We start from the raw sequence: 15,236 nt of genomic DNA, 5'->3' as shown, positions 1-15,236 counted from the left end.
ATCAGTGGGCAGGTGGTCTTCCTGTGCTGAGTCATGTAGCCTGCTTCATGACTTTGGAATCTATTTCTGGATGCTTGTCTCTTAACCCTGTGATTTCCACTTCCCCTTTGTGCAGTGCCCGTCTTTCCTGGCATGCCATACTTGTGTATCGTCCTGGTCATGAGCAAATCCTTCACCTTACGTTACAGAAGAAGAAAATCTCCAGGCTTAAGTAACATTTCCAGATTCAGTATAGGTGACAAACAGATACTTACCGTGCTGAGAAGGTAATAGCACCTTTCATCCCTTAAGGATCTCAAAAATGCTTCATGCACATTTTGGGCCTAATTCTCTACTTTTTTATATCAGTTTTACATTACTGTAACTCCACTGAATTCAGTGAAGTTACACCAGCTTTATGGTGAGAATCAGACAGCCACTATGAAAATTCAGCCACCTCTGAAGTGAGAGCAGCAGCCATGCAGAGAACAGGCACACAAAATACTGCACAGCAGTAGGGAAACTTTGGAGGTATAATAGTAAATATTTTAAAAAGCAAACAAGATTTGGGAGTGATTCAGACCCTCAAATTTCAGGGCATAAGCCAGCCTCTTAAGGCCTAACCCATACGTAAAGTTTTGCCAGTAAATACAGTATGGCAATTTCTATGTTCCAGTGGGCAAGGACTTAGAGCAAACCTTTTTATGGAAAGCGCAGTGAGGCCTTTATTGTCCACACAGAAACCAGACCTTCATATAACCTCCATGTAACTTCTTTTATTTTCTTCAGAGGGATGACTGGCTGAGTTAAAAAATGCTGGGATTCTAGACTGATTCCAGGAAGTCTGAGTATTCCAAACCTGGGACCTGCTCTTGCTGTCCTTATACAGACAAAAACTTCCATTGGCTTCAGCAGGAGTCTTGACTGCATGAAGACTGCTGAAGCAGGGTGTCCCTAAGCCTCTGACTGCCAGATGCTGGGACTGGATGACAGAGGATGGATCACTTGATAATTGCCTTGTTCTGTTAATTTCCTTTGAAGCATCTGGCATTGGCCGTTGTCGGAAGACAGGACACTAGGCTAGATGGACCACTGGTCTGATCCAGTATGGCCATTCTTATGTTCTAAGTTTAGACCACTGTGTTATCCCCTATGATAAATCCGATTAAACAAATTATAAATAACTTTAAAAAATAAAAGCATTATTATAAGGGAACACTACAGTTTCACGCAGATCCCTATGATGATTATCATGTCACTAAATTTTTACTGAAATATTGGAGTGTAGCCACACCTAATATTTTTGCAGAATTGGCAGTTTGTCCAGAAGGAACTAATTGGACCAATGGTCAATTGGATTATGCCAGGATTAATATGACCCATTATCCATACTTCCCATAATTGTTGCTATTTTAGAAAACAAATTTATTAACCACCAAGCATAATTTATTATAAAATAGAATTTTAGATGATTTTTGCCATTGCTCTAGGGCAGTGATGGGCAGCCACCAGCATGCACTCAGCCCGCCAATGGATTACCCTGATGAATTACCCTGATGGTACCTGAATTACCCTGATGGTACCCTGATGCTTCCCGCAACTCCCATTGGCCAGGAATGGCGAACCGCAGCCACTGGGAGCTGCGGGTGGCTGTGCCTGCAGACGATCAATGTAAACAAACTATCTTGCGGCCCGCCAGCAGATAACCCTGACAGGCTGCAGGTTGCCCACCACTGCTCTAGGGTATTAAAATGTCATTGCTTCAGGGAATAGGGGGAAAGGATGAGCTTTGAATCAAAGATATTGTAACGCCTAAGAAAATTCAGCTTTTGTTTTTAATTTGCCAGTTTTCTGCTAGCCTCTCTATCACCTCTGTGTTGGAAAAAAATCAACAAAGTCAGTGTGACACTTTTCATTAGGTTCCTGTAGAGATTATAAATGTACAGTGTCCCTTTTTGAAAGGAGTTTTTAATAAACGAGTTAAGTATACTTGCTGATTGCATTTCTGAATGGAAGCGGAGGTGACCTCATTCTAAAATTTGTCAGTCTCAGGATCCTATCATTCAGTCTGTATTTTAAACAAGGATCCATCAGCTGATCTAACTTGGATAAAGCTGCTTTGGAAATGCTCTCCAACTCTGTTGTTTCAGTAGATCAGTTATTTAAAAAAAAAACCTAACTGCATGATCTGCTAGGAATGCAAGACTTATAACATTGGCTCAAACCAGTGATCCCCATCTCGTTGGATATCCTGCCTCCAACATTGGCCAGTACCAGATCCTTCCCAGGTTTTAGAATCCCTGTGATGGATAATTATTAAATAACTTTCCTATAGGGAAAATGTCTTCCTAACTATAGGCAGTTAGCAGTTGACTTAAGCCCGAAGCATGAGAGTTTCTACTTCTTTCACCCTATCCAGTGTAATTAATGTGGACATTATCATTATCCATATAAATGCCCAGTCCTTATTTTTGAATCCAATAAAGCCGGGGTTCTCAACCTTTTTCTTTCTGAGGCCCCCCCAACATGGTATAATAACTCCACAGCCCACTTGTGCCTCAATAACTAGTTTTCTGCATGTAAAAGCCAGGGCCGGCATTATGGGGTAGCAAGCCGGGCAATTGCCTGGGGCCCCATGCCGCAGGGGTTCCCAAAAAGCCACATTGCTCAGGCTTCAGCTTCAGCCCCGGCTGACAAGGCTCAGGGACCTGGGCTTCAGCCCCATGCGGTGGGGCTTCAGCATTCTGCCCTGGGTCCTAGCAAGTCTAATGCTGGCCCAGCTTGGAGGCCCCCCTGAAACCTGCTCAAGGCCCCCTAGGGGGCCCCGGACCCCTGGTTAAGAACTTCTGCTATAAAGGTCTTGGCCTCAATGGGCTCTTGTAACATTCAGTTCCACAGCTTAATTATGCACTGTATAAAAATATTTTAGAGTGCATTTCCTCTCTAGATTGTAAGTTCTTGAGGGCAGAGGCTGTCATTTTCTATATATTTGTGCAGGACATGACACAATGCCTCCCTGAGATGGTTGGCCTCTAAACTCTATCATAATATAAACGTTAAATAATAATAATAATTCTAATTTCATTGAATATCCTCTTGCTCTTGCCTTAAGAGGATGAATAGGAGTGCCGGGCTTATTATCTCTTTTCTGTTAATTATTTTGTATACCTTTATCCTGTTCCCTCTTATTTGTCTCACCTCTCTAAACTAAACAGTTTCAGTCTTTTCGAGCACTTCACCGCATCCAAGGCACAGTGTTGTCATTGTATCAGCTACACAGTAAGACCATTAATTGTTACACCATTATTTTCATTAGCACAGCTGTGGTCTTTCTTAAGGATGGTGCAGTAAAGTAGGCTCACAACTGAAGTTATTTGAACTTTTGATGACAAGAATATAGTGCCGGAATGAGGTACTTAGTCTTTAATCAGGCAAACTCCTGTTGATTTTAATCACTTTACTTTCTGCTGTCTTTTTGCACATCTCAAGTGTCTGGACTTGTCTCTTCAAAGCTCCCAAACCAGAGCTGGACTGAACAGTGTATCAATAATTCCTTTTACCAGGGAACTAAAAATGCAGCTGTTTTGTTTTCTGGAATTGGCCTGGAGAAACCTGTGAGGTCAATGAGTTTGGTAGGTTTAATGGGCCTTCTCACCACGTTGCAAAACATTTTGTGAGCTGTGGTCTGGAACTCCCAAGTTTACCTCACTCATTTGCTTTTTGGTGCTTATTACAAGGGAGAGTTCAAATCTTTGCCGTTTAAATGCCAGTGCAACCCGAGATGGTTTTCTCTTTGCTGCTTTCCAACCTTTATTTAGGCAAAAGGAGCAACAATTTCCCTAAAATAAGTCACAATTTTCAGGATGAACTGTGAGAGCCGGACCATCAGTGGTGTAAATTGACATAGCTCCATTTCCTTTAATGCCAGTTTATACAAGCTAAGGATCTGATCCCTGAGTTCAATCTAATAGTCCAAACTCAGGTGCAGGACTCTGAACTCCTGCTTCTTAACAAAACTCTGACACAAACTCTCTCAGTGGCATTGGGAAAATCACAGAAACTGCTCTTGCCATCTGTAAAATGGGGATAATGCATTTACCTGAAGGGATTGTTGTGAGGATTAATTAATGTTTGTGCAGGGCTTTCAGGATATAAAGTGCTCAGTGTAAGTATTACCAAGCTTTAACATCCCACAGTCCATGGTTTTTAATGTTATTTTCTTTTTCTCTCTCTCTCTAAAGTCTCTGGACTTTGGAAATGGTTCTCCTATTTGTTTGTATCTTCTCCATTCTCCAAAGATCTGAGTCACCGCACAGGATACATCTGCCCTCTGGAGGTTGGCTCAGAAGAAAGAGAACCAAATTTTCAAAGGGACCTCAGCTTGGTCTCTGAAATTGTGGGTACAGTGCCAGGTGTCTGGGTTCTTGTGCTTACAAAAAAACAGCACTGTGAGAACAAACTGCTTTCTTGTGGGCAAAAACTCAGGGCTGAGACTTGTGCCTGCATTCTTAGAGGCTGCTGTTGAAAATGTGGCTTTTCAAAGAGATACTTTCATGGTTCAAAAAAATCTTGATTCCCAGATATCAAGAGGGGAAAGCTACCTATCCCACTGTAAAGGCACAGAGGACCCTGACAAAAATGGAACCACACAGTTCCACTGTGCAGGTGGTGAGGGAGGATGCTGGGAACTTACACAAAGAAGAGGAACAAAGCTGTGCCCCAGCCTCCAGGAAACTTGTGGGCAGGACGGATCCTCTGGACGTTGTTTCCTACAGAGGGGCATGCTTTAGCAGCAGAGGGTATTGCTGTACTGAGGGTGCAGTGGTATCCACAGAGCACTGCCCGTGGGTAGAGGGCAGATTCTTTCTTGTCCTACACATCTCCACAGATCTCCCCAGTGCACCCAGCTGCTCAGGCTGGTGGCTTTGTAAAGTATTCTGCATGAAGACCACAGGTATACCTAGAATTGCAGGACAGCAGCCAGCACAGCACAGTCCACAGCCCAGGTGAGCTCTTCACGTCTGATTTTGAATGCACACATTTCACTCAGGAAGATCTGGCTCTCGATTAAAAAAACAACTCAAACCACCCTCTATCAAAATCAATGACTGCAAGAATCAGGGGGTAGCCGTGTTAGTCTGTATCCACAAGAACAACAAAATGCATCTGAAAAAGTGTTTTTTTACTCTGGAAAGCTTATGCCCAAATAAATCTGTTAGTCTTTAAGGTGCCTCCAGACTCCTTGTTGTTTTAATGACTGCAAGAGCATATCAGAGAATTGAGCAACATGTGAAGGACATGTTGTTTCCTTTAGGGCACTGACTAAAGGTTACGTCACTTGGATACTTTGGATGTTTGTGAGCACTACAGGGCTTGGAAAGGGAAAGCAAAAAGGAAAAACACTGGGGAGGTGAACAATTTGTTTTGTTTTATGACTCTCTTAGTAGTTTAATGAGGGAACGATTACTCATGCCCTGTCACTGCGGATCTAGAATATTCCACTGGGCTTAAAAACTGGCAAGAAAAAGTAGTTTCCTAAAAAACAATGAATTACCCAAAGGCCATTACTCAGGAGTCCCTGGTGACTAGGAAGGGACAAAGTCTGACTTGTGCAAGAGTCAGGATCTGTTTTAAATACGCCCCCCCCCCCCCGTACCTCCACTGCTCCCATGACAGCCCTTTTCGGCATCTTGGATTTCAGGGGAAATGATTGGGCCAGCACCTTCTACCAAATCCCTTCTCCCTGTTTCCCTCAAAAATGATATGAGAGAGTGGGTGAGCCAGACATTTCCTGAAGAGGTAGGATCTGAGGACAAGGCTCCAACCCACGAAAGATAAAACAAGATAAAGCATTTGGGGAGCTTATGCCACAGGGTGGGTGAGAGACGGGGGGGACTCCAAGGCAAGAGAGAGAGAAGGGGTCAGAAAGATTCAGTTCAATTTTGGTGTAAAGATTTGTTGGGGGAGGAAGGGCAATGTTTTTTTTATTCAGCTGGTTCGCACATCTTTAAACCTACCCTGAGCTGCATGACCCGCATTTTAAACTTTCCACTGCTGCTTGAGCGTGCAGGTTCTTTTAGAAGTTTGCAACAATGTATCCTTTGCACCTGTAATTCACATCTGGTACACTATGTCCACCTCTGTGCAGCATACACACAACTTCCCTCTATGCTGGAAGCCTGTTGCAAGTTTTTTGGGACTGGAAAACAGATATGCTGCCGTTACGTGTTGGAGCTTTACCGTGGAATGTAAACAGAGGGCTTCTGTAATACACAAACACAAACTAGGTGCATTTCATACCCAAATCCCAAACATTATTACAGTAGAACCTCACAGTTACGAACACCTCAGGAATGGAAGTTGTTCGCAACTCTGAAACGTTCGTAACTCTGAACAAATCGTTATGGTTGTTCTTTCAAAAGTTTACCACTGAACATTGGCTTAAAACAGCTTTGGAACTTTATTATGCAGAAGAAAGATGCTGCTTTCAACCATCTTAATTTAAATGAAACAAGCACAGAAAGTCTCCTGGCCTTGTCAAATCTTTTTTTTAAACTTTCCCTTTATTTTTTTTTTAAAAAGAGGACTTGTGGCACCTTAGAGACTAACCAATTTATTTGAGCATAAGCTTTCGTGAGCTACAGCTCACTTCATCGGATGCATTCCTTGAGAGAGTGTGGCACAAGTTGTCAGCATAGTCTGTGTGGTATGAAGATTGTAATGGATTTTTTACGTGCGATGAAGTGAGCTGTAGCCCACGAAAGCTCATGCTCAAATAAATTGGTTAGTCTCTAAGGTGCCACAAGTCCTCCTTTTCTTTTTGCGGATACAGACTAACATGGCTGCTGCTCTGAAACCTTTATTTTTTAGTAATTTATGTTTAACACAGTACTGTACTGTATTTGCTTTTCTTTTCTTTTCTTTTTTTTCTTTTGTCTTTGCTGCTGCCTAACTGTATACTTCTGATTCCAAATGAGCTGTGTGGTTGACTGGTCAGTTTGTAACTCTACTGTTCTACTGTACTACCATGCTGGTATTAGTTATTGGGTTTCTTTTGCCTGCAGTGCAGATCACCCAGGAGAGGATGGGAAAAATGTGTCCAGCATAATACACTTCAAAAGTTTGATATAATCATTAAAAACTGAAATTAACAAGGCACTCTAAGGGTGTTATTGCTGTGTACAATATGTCCTGAATTTACCCTACTAAAACTTTGTTCTATTTCCATGCTGTATAGCCTGAATCCTTTTTCCCTCTACCATGTAAATTACAGAAATTACCTTTGGCATTGTTAAAATCATTCTTTTTTTTTTCTTTCTCAGCTTCAGTCCAGGAAGTTATCAGTTTTTCAGGGAAATCCAAGGGTAACGCTGCAAAGCTTCTGGCTTTTAAACTTATGTCTGAGAGGTGCACAGCTGTGCCACTTGTGCCCCTTGAGTTTGGAATTCACCCTCATCCCGTAAATTTATGGTGCTGATGTGGTTTTGAATTTCTGCTTTCAAAAGCACTAATGTTAGCTTATGTCTTTATGTTGGATCTTTGCCCTTGGATGTAGGACCCAATGCCTGAGACAAAAATACGGCATTCTTGCTACATACACTATAAAAAGTGTTGAATATAAAGCGAGGAGTTTGAACTGGACCTGCCATGGATTGATAAAGGTATTTTGACGGTAGGAGTGATGTGAACAGCATCACTGATTATGCTGGATCTAAAAAACTAAGAGGGAGACACTAGAAAAAGGAAGCAGTGCATGTCGTGGTCAGTGCGGTGAACTGGGTATCAGAACTTATGAGTTTTATTTCTGTCTGTGCTACTGTCTCACTTTTGGTTCATTGGGCAGTATAGTTAAGGTGTGGCTGGGCACCTAGTGTTGTAATTGAAATAACTGCAAGTTATTAGCACCTCTGAAAATGAGCACCTTATCCTCTCTGGGGCAAATATTTACTTACCCCACACATGGGCTGGGAGGCTTGATTCATTAATGTCTGTAAAGTGCTTTGAGATCCTCAGCTGGACTGTGCTATATATGTGCAAAGTATTTTATTATTATTTATGTATAATTATATAATTAAATATGTAAATTAACTGTATTAAATATCTACCTCAGAAGAGGTAGTTAATGTTTGTGAGGTGCTTAGAGATCTTTGGAATAAGAGGTGTAATTCAAATAGAAAGAAAGTGACGGTTACGATGAGGCTTTCAGTACAGGAGAAGCCGAGGCAGTGCAGTGTATATAGCATACTGCAATTAAGATCCCAAACTGTACACTAGTTGCCAGACATCCTATGATCCTTTATTCTTGATAAGTATATCTCCCAACCCCTCACCGCCTCCTTTACCTACACCTTTGGTGTAATGTACCCTGGCTGGTAGGAAGTGTTGTAGACCAGGGTGATCTTCTTCCCTGCAGGTCTCACATGCTGAACTGTACATTTCTATCCCATAATGTGCTATCAACAGCCATAGTTCATACTGCTAGTTCAATGTGTCCCATTTGTTTATTGTGTCACTAAAACATTTTGGATCTGATGTTGCTGTTAATTGTAAGAACATTTGCAAATCTGCCTTAGATACAGTTAAACCTGCTCACATGAGTAACTGATGCAAGGCCAGGCATATAATACAAGCCAAGTATTGCTGTCACTTACACTTGTGCAGTTCCACTGGTTTCAACTGAGAGCAGAAGTTGGCCTGTTACGATTTGGCCATGGTCAGCACCCAGTTGCCATATGAGGGAAGAACATCATTTGCGAAGCCATGTCTTAAAAAGTTTCCAAGTCATAAGTCATCTGTCTGTTTGTCCCTTTTTCTTTTTGCTGTAAAAAATTCATGCCCTAATAAATATTTCAGATTTAAACTATAACTTTTCCTGGGTAAAGACAAATAATGCTGAAGGGTGGGTAGAAAAACGAGACTGAGTGAAGAGGGACAAACATCTCTAAAGTAACTTGGTTTAGTAAAAAAACTTGACATTTATATTATTGTGTTGGTTTTAGGGCTATGCAATGCTCCGAGGAAATTTACGTGTAAAATAAATTGTCGTTGTATTATTCCATCTCACACAGTACCTGAGAAACTCCAGAAGGTAGTTACTGGGGCTGGATTGAAACCAGCAACCTACTACAGAGGTGCAAGACTCCATAGTCCACGTGTAAAAAGATAAATTAGGGAAGGGTTTATTTCCAAGTTGTTACCAATAATGGAGAGAGACAAATATGTATTGAGTGCTTGATACTAGGCCTGGCCTAGCAGACTGCTCTCCACCATGTGGAGGACCCCTAGTTTAACACACATGCTCCATTTCCCTCGGGCTGGAATGGGCTAGGAGAGCCCTTCAGGGAGAGAGTGCATTGTGCTGCAGGTACCATCTCTGCCCAAGGCTAGAACCTTTCTGACAAGTTGCACAGGCTCCAGGAATCAAAGTGATAGTCTGCTAGGCCTAGGCCTAGGCCTAGGCCTGTCAGGTTTGTGAAGAGTGAAAGGGGAAAATAGTGTGGGGTAAAGAGGAGGGAGAGTCTAGGGCTCTGAAGAATCTCCCTGTTTTCTCTCTACCAAAACACACATCCAGAAGGGAGGGGCAAGGGAGAAAGAGACAATGTCACAAGCTTTCCAACTGCCCATGGCATGCTGCGGCAGGCTCTTCTTGTGAGGCCCTTTCACTCAGAATGCACTGGAATATCAAAAAACCCAATATCTTCCTTTTTATTAAAAACATTCTCTAGAACTCTTATATAATAAACTCTGTTTACGCCAGCTGACAAGTCACCTGATTGAACTCTGCGGGCTTCTGATCTCATTGTATTTAACACTCAATACGTTGTCATCGTTCAATGTAGCAATGTTTGCTGAGTCATGCAGTCAACAAAACTGTTCGCTATCTGACAATGTGAACTTTTGAAGCCCCGGATATATATATATATATATTTTGTGCCAGCAGAGGAGATACTTTTCAGCCTCTGTTAATGTTTAGCAAAGCTTATTTAATTTTCACATAAAAGTTGAACTCAGTTTATTCTGCTAGTACTATCACCGTGCTGTTTGTTTTCCTTTTTCACTGGATGTGAATTCTTCACTATTTTTCCTCCGAGAGGAAGCACCAGCTGAAATTGTCAGAACTGCTACTGAGATGTAGTGTAGTGAAAAAATTACTGTATGCCATCCACCATCTGATAGGTATGTGATTAAAGGAACCTGCAAATGCTGACTGTCTAACACTATAGTGCCACAGTCTGTTAATAGCTGTGCACTTGTTACCTATTGCAGATTCACGCCTTTATTTGCAAACCTATATACGTGCTATATTTAAGTTACCTAGAAGTGAAAAACTTGACAGTTAATCTTTATTTTTTTAGTAAGTGTGGCTGGGCCAAATTTTCAAACGACTTGGCCTGAATTGTGCCGATAAATCATTCACTTGCTCATGTCAGTGAGCACTTCGGTCAGAACTGTCCATTTTATGTGCAGAGTTGCCTCTTTCGACAGCCCGTTCTTCAAATTGAGCTCACAGTGTTACCTTAATGAGGACACAGTCCAGTTCCCATTAACTTTGGTGGGAATTGAATCAGGCCTTTAGCAATCTGCAAAAATGTGAAATTTCATTTCTAAATGTAATAAATCTCAGCTGTTCGCCATAGCTTTCAGCATTATAAATTCTCTGCTGCCTACTCCAACTCTCCCTAAAGGCTCACCATACAAATGTATATCCTCATTTTGCAATATCATATTACATTACTCTGTAACACTTTTATATTTTCAGTGTGTTATATTAACCAAACTTCACAAAATGCCCTGGAAAGTAAGTTAGTATCCTCATTTTACAGGTAACGAAACTCAGATACAGAGACAATAAAGGCCAAATCTTTCTCTCACTAAAGTCAGTGAAAAGGTTTCCAGCAGCTTTAATAGGCACAGATATGTGTGGTAAATGCTGCAGAGTAAATCAGTGGCTGATTTGGGGTTAGAACTCAAGATTTCCTGGATTCCATGCTCAGACCATGACATGCTGACTTTGATTATGTAGCATTCATTTCAAATGTATTTTCTGTTGTGATAGGTAGGGCCATATTTGGCGACTAGCGAAAACCCTGAAATTAACCCACCTAAAGTGTCTGAGTAAAGGAGAAAATATTCTGCAAGAGAGGGTATTTTACTCAGTATTCAACAATCATCTCGCCCATCTCTAATCTCATTGTATTTACTGTGTGGAACATCACGTTATACTAATTTGATCAGATCTAAAACTTGCATGGTGGGTGTTAGCATCAGTGAGCATTATTGTATTAGGGAGTCTGTTTTTATTAATATGATTTATTTTGTGCAGCAGCATTAGTCAGATACTCTAGCCAGATATTAAAATACTGGATAACAATAACCAATAGCATTTATGGTTATATGCATGTTGAGATGGGGTAATGAAATCTTGTGCTTCAAGACTTCCTCTACTTGGTCTAGGGGATAAGAAGGAATCTTTCTCCCATGTACAGCATTGAACAGAAGGGTATTTTCCACCTCCCTCTGTTTATTACAGGATTACAGATTTGATGGACCCTTGATGTGATAAGAACTTAAGAATTGCCATACTGGGTCAGACCAAAGATCCATCTAGCCCAGTATCCTGTCTTCCAACAGTGGTCAATGCCAGGTGCTTCAGAGGGAATGAATAGAACAGGTAATCATTAAGTGACCCATCCCCCTTTCGCCCATTCCCAGCTTCTGGCAAACAGAGGCTAGGGACACCATCCCTGCCCATCCTGGCTAATAGCCATTGATGGACCTATCCTCCATGAACTTATCTAGTTCTTTTTTGAACCCTGTTATAGACTTGGCATTCACAACATCCTCTGTCAAAGATTTACAGAGGTTGACTGTGCACTGCTTGAAGAAATACTTCCTTTAGTTTGTTTTAAAACTGCTGCATATTAATTTCATTTGGTGACCCCTAGTTCTTGTGTTATGAGAGCACTTCCTTATTTACTTTCTCCACACCAGTCATGATTTTATAGACCGCTATCATATCTCCCCTTAGTCATCTCTTTTTTCCAAGATGAATAGTCCCAGTCTTATTAATAATCTCTTCTCATATGGAAGCTGTTCCATACCCCTAATCGTTTTTGTTGCCTTTGTCTGTACCTTTTCCAGTTCCAATATATCTTTTTTGAGATGGGGCGACCACATCTGCACACAGTATTCACATACCATGGATTTATATAGAGGCAATATGATATTTTCTGGCCTATTATCTATCCCTGTCCTAATGATTCCCAACATTCTGTTAGCTTTTTTGGCTGCCGCTGCACGTTCAGTGGATGTTTTCAGAGAATTATCGACAATGACTCCCAAGATCTCTTTCTTGAGTTGTAACAGCTTATTTAGAGCCCATCGTTTTATATGTAGTGTTGGGATTATGTTTTCCAATGTGCATTACTTTGCATTTATCGATACTGAATTTCATCTGCCATTTTGTTGCCCAATCACCCAGTCTTGTGAGGTCCCTTTGTAATTTTTGCAGTCTGCTTTTGATTTAACTGTCTTGAGTAGTTTTGTATCATCTGCAAATTTTGCCACCTCACTGTTTACCCTTTTTTCCAGATCATTTATTAGTGCATTGAACAGTACAGGTCCCAGAACAGACCCCTGGGGGACACCACTATTTACCTCTCTCCATTCTGAAAACTGACCATTTATTCCTACCCTTTGTTTCCTAACTTTTAACCAGTTACTGATCCATGAGAGGAACTTTCCCCTTATCTCATGACAGCTTACTTTGCTTAAGAGCCTTTAGTGAGGGATCTTGTCGAAGGCTTTCTGAAAATCTAAATACACTATATCGACTGGATCCCCCTTGTCCACATGCTTGTTGACTCCCTCAAAGAATTCTAGTAAATATGCGAGGCCTGATTTCCCTTTACAAAAACCATGTTGACTCTTCCCCAATAAATGGTGTTCATCTATGTGTCTGACAGTCCTGTTCTCCTGTGGTACAGCTGGCGCCCCATTGCCTTCAAAACCAAAATAACAAACCAGAATAACCAAGCTGTTCAATGGTCATTCTGTGATTTGGACGTCACAGATTGACCTAACCCAAAGAGGTAAGAATGTCTGAGCTGAGGATATATATATATGTTTGATGGATCTATGTATTCTGATCTCCAAGAAAAAAAAGTGCGATTATCATAGGATGTGCCTCACCCTATGTTCTGAGATACAGAATATCAAAGAGGCACTGGCAGGCTTCCTGATTTGGGAATAAAGGAAGAGATCAGGTGGAAATATAGGGCGGGAATGTGGTTTTTTCTGCTTTTATGGTGGAGAAAGTTAGAGTGAAAGCTACAGGCATTCATTTGAATAATCCCTTATGAAAATTCCAGGTGCCAACCTTGTGTAAATATCCTGAGTGTGCCAAAGGAGAGCATATTGCACGGAGGGGAAACCTGTCCACAAATTGCTACAAACTGAAAGGTAAATAGTTGGTTATTCTTGAGAATCAGAAGAGCATAGCCTCTGTATGGATTTTGTTTCCAAATAGAAAGTAGATCGTTTGAATAGGTCTGGTGTTCCTTGCGTTTGACCCTGTGTGCGTAGTGAGAGGGGAAGCATATGACTTTTAAAAATTGGGCTTGTGCCCTTTCTTTGCTTCTCTGTTGAGTACTGAAGAACAACTGAAAGGTGTTTTGCGGGGGGGGGGGGTTAAAAGGCATATTTCTAATTTTTTTTCTTTGCCTACCTTGTGAGTTATCACACAGCTCATAGAAGAGATGGGAGTGTTGGAATCTTTTAATGAAGAGATCCTTTCTCCAAAGTGTTTGGCAGCCATTGGACTTTCAATATATTTGTTTTTATTAACATCTATTTAACATCAGAATAAAATCTCTCCTGCTCTCTTACTTGTTTAACATCACAACAGACTGAAAGGTATCATTTTACTAGTTCTGCAGTCATAGAGTCTGCCAAAGTAGTCATGCCCTGAATTTCTAAGAATAAAAAATGAAGAAAATATACAAACCTTTTTTTCCTATGGCGGAGGAAAAAACCTTGCAGGCCTTTCTTACCCACCCTCAAAACCACACGAAAACGGTGCACAAGGGTATTTTTTTTCTTTGCAGGTCATCTTTAACTATCTCTGGCAGAAAAATTAGGATGGCTGTTTATTTAGCAGTGTTAGTGATAGCACGATAGGTAATGGAGAGGTGCCAAACAATTAAGAGTCCATGCTTTGAGTTTACGGAGTAAAGGCACTAGTGGATGCAATCCAATCCACTGCCCAGTGGGTGCGGTTCTTGAGTGTTCAATGACATGGGTATTGTTTTAGCACTGGAGTCTGTTCTCATTTTAAAACTTGGAGGATGATCCCACTTCCAGCACAGTTTCTAAAAATGAGACACACCAAACTTTACATGTCAATAGCTTTTTGTTTAAGTAAGTTTTTTAAAATAAAGGGGAATCAAATTTTTAAATGGTCATTGGTTTGTGCCCAGTCCCTAATAGGAGACCTCAGAATATTTATGGGAGTGGAGGTGTCAGTGAGAATTTTATTGGTGCAGTAATTAAGAGATGGGTAAGGTACAAGTGAAGTAACAGCATGGCCGTTTTATCTCTGTATTGAGTGCTGTTGTGAAGAATTGTTTTACTGTTGAGCCTTAGGAAGCATTAGAAAGGAACTGCCACTGTTTTTTCAGGGAATCTTCCAGGATCTCCAGTACCCTGCATTTGCCATTCCCACTCTAACAACACTTGTCTCAGTGACCCTCTGTCCAGCCAAGCGGTGCTAATTACAGTGCCCTCCAGAAACCATCAGCACGGCTCCTTCAGCTCACCAGAGAGTGCATTTGACAGCAAAGTGGTCAGATATTGTGACAATATGTGTGCTATGAGAACCTAGATAGATAGTGATACAAGGTGAGGGGACCAGGAAGCCCATGGCACCTTTACTGCTTCAGTACCCCTTCCTGGGTCTTGCAATGACTTGTTGTTTGGCCTTGTTATACTACTTCACCATTCTCTGTCTCATTTTTCCCCAGTTATAAAACTGAAAGAGTAATACTTAGTCCCCAAGAGTGTTGCAGGGCTTAACTAGCTAATGCTTCAACAGAGTTATGGAAGTATGGAATGTTATTTCTTGCAATCATAGTTGTGGTTGTAATGTTTGAATTTGGATCTCAGCGCAAATCATCTTTTTTTCCCCTTCAGAATGTAAATGGGTTTTCAGTAACACATAATCCATTTGTTAAGGACTCTGTTTTGAGGACAGCTAAATC

This window comes from Lepidochelys kempii, chromosome 1, assembly GCF_965140265.1.
Source record: "Lepidochelys kempii isolate rLepKem1 chromosome 1, rLepKem1.hap2, whole genome shotgun sequence".
Classification (NCBI taxonomy): domain Eukaryota; kingdom Metazoa; phylum Chordata; order Testudines; family Cheloniidae; genus Lepidochelys; species Lepidochelys kempii.
The sequence above is the reverse complement of the archived record's forward strand: the minus strand, read 5'-3'. Positions refer to the sequence as shown.